Source organism: Nannospalax galili, unplaced genomic scaffold (assembly GCF_000622305.1).
Source record: "Nannospalax galili isolate Female #2095 unplaced genomic scaffold, S.galili_v1.0 scaffold2324, whole genome shotgun sequence".
NCBI lineage: Eukaryota > Metazoa > Chordata > Mammalia > Rodentia > Spalacidae > Nannospalax > Nannospalax galili.
Genome location: NW_008351545.1, coordinates 317,815 through 323,814, shown reverse-complemented (window position 1 = coordinate 323,814; position 6,000 = coordinate 317,815). Strand labels below are relative to the sequence as shown.

The window sequence follows — 6,000 nt, the reverse complement described above, 5'->3', positions numbered from 1 at the left end:
TATATATATATATCTTTTGTTTATTCTTAGAATTGAGAAGTGGTGGGTGTTAAGGTTCAGGTAGCCTGGCCCCCTCACCAACAGGGCCTCACAGACCTCGCAAGCCCCTAAGAAAAGGGAACCTAGTTGATAAGCACTCTGGTCTTTAAAGTCAAGAGAAGCAGATTTTTCTCCACTGTTTGGCCAACACAGCAGGCTTCCCCTTTGATCTCTAAAGAAAGAGGGCAGGTTTTAACAGTGTCGTGTTGTGCCCCTCCCCAACTTTAGAAAATATTTATATATCTTCCTGCTTTCTGCAGGAAGAAGAAACCTCCCAGTATAAAAAGACCCCAGCTCATGACCCAGGGCAGACATTTTCCCTGTCCAGAAGGGAATCTGTCCCACGTGTTCCTTTGCTAATAAACTCTATTAGATGGAGTTTTATCTGTGTCCTGGTGTTTTCTCCCAATCAACTGGATTCATTCATCGCCTACATTATCTATCAGTGGGCACAGAAAGTAGTTCTCAAATAGACCAATCTTTAAGATGACTGTTAAATGAAACAGAATGAAGTTTTTATAACGTACACAGCCCAGGATTGGAAATGCAGCTCAGTGGTAGCATGCTCACTTAACATGCGTAAGACCAGGCCTGGGTTCCTCGCACAACATACACACAGACCTGTGGCGGTGGTTCATCCAGCTGTCTCTCCAAATACTCCAGCAGCACCACCACTTCCTCCCCGCTGTCGGGATGCTCGCGCACCCAGCTCTGCAAGTCCGCTGGCAGGATGGTCAGGAACTGCTCCAGCACCAGCAGCTCCAGGATCTGCTCCTTGCTGTGCATATCTGGTCGCAGCCACTGTCTGCAGAGCTCGCGGAGCTGGCTGAGTGCTTGCTGGGGCCCCGCAGCCTCGGGGTAGCGGAAAGCTCGGAAGCGCTGTCAGGAGCGGTCGGCCGGGGCTGCTCAGCCAACCGGCCTCTTCGTCCAAGGGGGAGGCTTCTTCCTGTTCCACCTTCACAGCCCAAATCTCAGTGCCCTCCTCTTAGTTCTCTAGCCATCCTGAGCCAAGCCAGGACTTGAGGCTAACACTAGCTTAGAGCTGTTTATCCTTAGAGGATTCTTGGAAGATAAGACATGGTATAGATGGTTTTCCAAGTATCATGCCCAGGACAGCCTGGGGTGGATCTGCACAGGTGTCTCCTATAGTCTCGGCTTTTGCGGAATCCTCCTCTGCACCCCACCCTAATCCGACAATAAATATTTCCAACGGATGTCCCAGGTAAAGAGATTATATCCAGACACAGGGTAGGAGCTGAGGCACAGGAAACATCAGTGAGAACTAAAGTCACTTCCCAGGCTCTCTAGGAAGTTCTTCTCAGTGGTTCTTTCTGAATTAACCCATTGCTGATCCTGTCAGTACCTCCACTCAGGGATTGTTGGGGAAAGGGTGACAGAGCCTGCTTCATAACCAGAATGAATTTGTAAGTCCAGGGGGTATGTTGTGATGGTCTCCGGTTCTTTCCAATGTAAAGCTTGCCTTGCAACTGGCACCATGATGACTGTAAAATTCAGCACCAAAATAGAATTTCCCAGAATGCTAAGGCGTCCAATGGGATCTTTGGTCTCTAGAGACACAAAGAAGCACAATGCATCACTTGTGGTAGTGACTCACCTGCTGCGGGAAGCACCTGCTGCTTCCACTGTTTCCTCCTCTTTAAGGCCAAACTACTTTAGAGAAAATCTTCCCGCTCTGAATCTAGATCCCTACCTTTCAACAATTCTTCATTTTTACTTTTTTTTTTTTGAGAATTTCATACATGAGTACTGTGCTTATGTCATTTCAACTCTTCCCTCCACCCACAACTTCCCCAGTGTTTCCCTTCTCAAATTTATGACTTATTTTATAATTGTTATACACACATATACATATACATATGTGTGTATATGCAATCTACTTAGTCCATTTAGTGTTGCTCATATGTACATGTGTTTAGGACTGACCACCTGAAATTGGATAAACTATGAGGAGAATCATCCCTGGAGAAAACTGATTCCCCCTCTATCAGCAGCCATTGATAGCCTGTACCTCTTCATCTAGTAGGGCCTTGTGAAATTTCCCATGTCTATATTGGCATGCTTACTGGGGCTGTCATTATGCAGGTCTTGTTCAGGCTACCATACTGTTGAGATTTCATGGGTACAGCTTCCCTGTTATATCTGGAAGACACTATCCAACAGTAGGTGTTCTGATCCTCTGGCTCTTAACATTCGCTCCACATCTTCTCCCAAGACAGTCCCTGAGTCTAAAGTGTAAGGGTGCTGTTATAGATATACAATTAGGATTCCACGGTCACTTATTCTCTGCATTTTGGACAGTTGTGGATCTCTGCAGTAGCTTCATCTGCTGCAAAAAGAAGCTTCTTTGATGAGGGGTGAGAGCTGAACTAATCCGTCTGACCAATTCTTAACATACCATAGGCAGTAAAGTGCCAGTGCAGCTGCTGAGACAGCACCTGCCCAAATAACCCAACTTCAAGTGACCCAAGCTCACCTTCCAGCCTCTTTAGCAAAAAAGTTTACACAGCTATACATTTCTAGAAACTCCCTACTCTCCAACCTCTGGGATACCTGATTCTCTCCTGCTTTCATTCTGTTTCTCTCCAGCCCTGATTGATAGTACAACTCTCAAGCCAAGTTACCTAAGCAATCCTGAGAAAGGGGATCTTTTCACAGATTAAAAGATCAACCAGGTGCGGTGATGAACTCTATTTGAGCTCTGATTAGAACAAAACAACTGGGAAAAGACATGAGACAAACGAGAAAACCAGAGCACAGTAATATTTAATAATTATTAGCACTTCATCTGTCATTAATGATATATGTAGCAGGAGGCCTCCAAAGATGGCGTGGACCCAGAGCCCTGGGATTCACCAAGAATTCATTTCTTGGTCCACAAATAGGCTGCCAAAAGGAGCCCACGTCTCCATACCCTGCTCACGAGCCCAGTAACTGCTGACAGACTGTGTGGTGCGGACCAATCAGAAAATGATATGCTGACTAAAGGGACTTGGGGGTGGAGAAAAGGGAAATAGAAGGCCTGCCCCCTCCTGCATTAAACGAGCCTGCAGCACCTCACCTAGTGCTTGCTTCTACCCCACTCCTGGGGTCTGTGTGTTGACTCCGCACCTCTTGCCCCCCTAATCGGCAGGGGACCCAATCCAGGTCAGGGTCTTCACAGCTGGCCTGAGGAGAACCCACAACACCTAGCGCCTGAACAAGGACCCCTTCCCACAGTGTTGGCGACACCCAGAACTTCGGTTCGTTTGGTAAGTAGGCCCCTGGTTTTGTCTGTTTCTTCGGCTGCTCGAGGGTAAGCAAGTAGCCCCCTCCTCTGTCCCCTCTACCCTGTCTGTCATCTTTATTGTTGGACCAGTTTGTTAGATCAGGGAGGCACACTCCGCCACGTGGTCCTGAAGCCCACATCAGCACCTCCCCCGTCTCAGCTCATCCCAGTGAGTTCACATAAAGGCTGATCCATCCCAAACTCAGAGCCCAGGCTTTGGGTCACCCTGTTACCTGTCCCGGAGACACTGTGTGAGCATATGGCTGGAGGTGTCATGGCCTCTAGAAGTCCCTTACTGAGCACAAGACATTTGGATCCGATACACCTTTACATGTCGGGGGTGATTTACATCTGAGTGGCTCATGATGCTTCTTTGCTTCCTTTGTTCCCTATTGGTAGTCACCCTCATCTTCTACTTCTGTGGCGAATTCCCCTTCACGAGACCCTCCCACAATGGGCAATTTACCACCACAATGCAGGGAACAACGAACAGCAGCACTCAAGGTGCTCTTTAAAACCAGAGTGTTGAAAGTGAAACCAAAAGATATTGAACACTTTGGGGACAAAGCCACTAATTTAGCTCCATGGGTCTCCCCTGAAAACATGTGGGACCCTGACATGTGGGTGTGGGTCCTCTTCCTGGCCCAAAAAAGGGAGGTTGGGTCAGGGATCACTTCCCCCTGCATCGTTCGTACCAATCCTCCTAGCCATCATTGCTAGCCTTAAATCCTCCTCTCCTGAGGAAGTCATCTTGGCCCACAACAAACAGTGCCAGGAGCAATCTAGTGTAGATCTGGCTATTACCTCGACCCCAGACCTCCCAGACCTAGAGGTGGATGCCGCCTCTGCACCCACTTCCAGTAAGGAAGTAGCTCCTTCGCCTATATCTCAGGATAACTCTCCTAGGGCTACCATGCCCAGAATTTTCCCTGCCCCAATACCCGTGGAAGGAGTTACTCCCCGCCCCCGCCAGTAACCATCCCACCCTGTCCTAGTTTGTTTCTTCATTGCTGTGACAAAACACTCTGACCAGTATCAACTTGGGGAGGAAAGGGTCCATTTGTCTTACCATACCAATCTTCCTAGCCATCATTGCTAACCTTAAATCCTCATCTCCTAAGGAAGTCATCTCGGCCCACAGTAAGCATTCTCAGGAGCAATCTACTGTAGCTCTGGGTATTACCTTGACCTCTGACCTCCTGAACCCGGAAGTGGATGCCGCCTCTGCATCCACTTCCAATAAGGAAGGAGCTCCTTTGCCTATATCTCAGGATAGTGTCCTAGAGCTACCATGCCCAGAAATTCCCCTTCCCTGTTACCTGTGGAAGGAGTTACTCTCCTCCCCCAATAACAATCCTGCCCCATCCCCTGCTACCATCCCCCTCCTAGGCAACCCTCCTTAAACCCTCACCCAGCTTTCTCCGCTTTCCTGGTTAACATTGGCCCCGATGTGGTGCAGTGTCCATGGCTGCCCACCCCCTACTCACTGACCTCACTCTTACCCACAAGGCGGCTGAGGAATTAGGCCCTGACTCCCCATATTTTGAACAGGTTCTTTGTCAGTGGTCCTTACATTTACAAACCCACTATGATTGGTATAACTTACTGAAGGCAGTCTTAGAACCCTCAGTCTTTCTAAACTGGTACGCAGCCTATGATGATCAGGATGAAAACCAGGCACACCTAAATCTCCAATATGGCCTCAACATTATGTTGGACATGCTCATGGGACACGGACAATATACTGACCCTATCTCCCAGTCCACTATTGGCCTCCATACCTGTTTTCAACAAGTTTCTGACTTGGCCTTTAAGGCCCTTAAATGTTGCTCCCTCCGTGACCCACAAGTCTTTTTCCGTAATTTGATTCATCAGGGGAGTCCTTCACGGACTTCCTTACCCGTGTCACCCAGGCAGTAGAGTGGAGGGTGGAGTCTGGACCCACACAAGAGGTGCTTATCAGTTAACTTGGGAGGGACTAAACATCCCTACTCGTAATGGTATCACACCTGTCCGCAATGATAACATTTACAAATGGGTACTTGCTACTAGAGACTTAGACCCTAGGGCGGGCCTTATTGATGCTGTGACCGCCTCCTTGGAGACTCTTTTGTCGCAAGGAAAACCCACCCACTTTGGCGCATGGGAAGGCTGCTGGAACTGTAGGAGGCTTGGCCACTTCTGTAGCCACTGCCCAAAAGGTATACCTCGGACCTAACTAGGCTTAGCTCTAAGTATGATATTGCCATCAAGTTAGCAATTAAGGCCCAACAAACAGCCAGGTGCATATTCAGAAAGGAACCTCACAAAATTATACTGCCATTTCCTCTTAAGCATTCCCAGACATTATGGGTAGACTCTCTGGCTTTCCAACTAATGATGTCCAGGTTCACGGGGGAGTTGGATAACCATGCACCCCCAGATAAGCGACTGGCCAGCCTGGCCTGTTTGGAAATCACCACTCAGCCACATGCTTCCCCCTGCAAAAACCCCCTACCTTTAGCCACACTAGCCTTCTCGGATGCCAATAAGTCCCGTTATGGTGTTGTCATTCAGCGCACGGGAAAGGATGACATCTGTTATGTACAAGCCAGTCCTGGCTCTGTCCAGTTGGGGGAGCTCCTGGCCTTGTTAAAAATCTTCCAAGTTTGCCAGATTGAGCTGCTCAATATATT

General features: G+C 48.4%; 1 pseudogene; it reads right to left on the bottom strand.

Moving 5' to 3' along the window:
* The window catches only part of LOC103746336, a 10,094-nt pseudogene extending 5,640 nt beyond the window's left edge, over window positions 1-4,454 (bottom strand).
* Window positions 4,455-6,000: the final 1,546 nt, after the last annotated feature.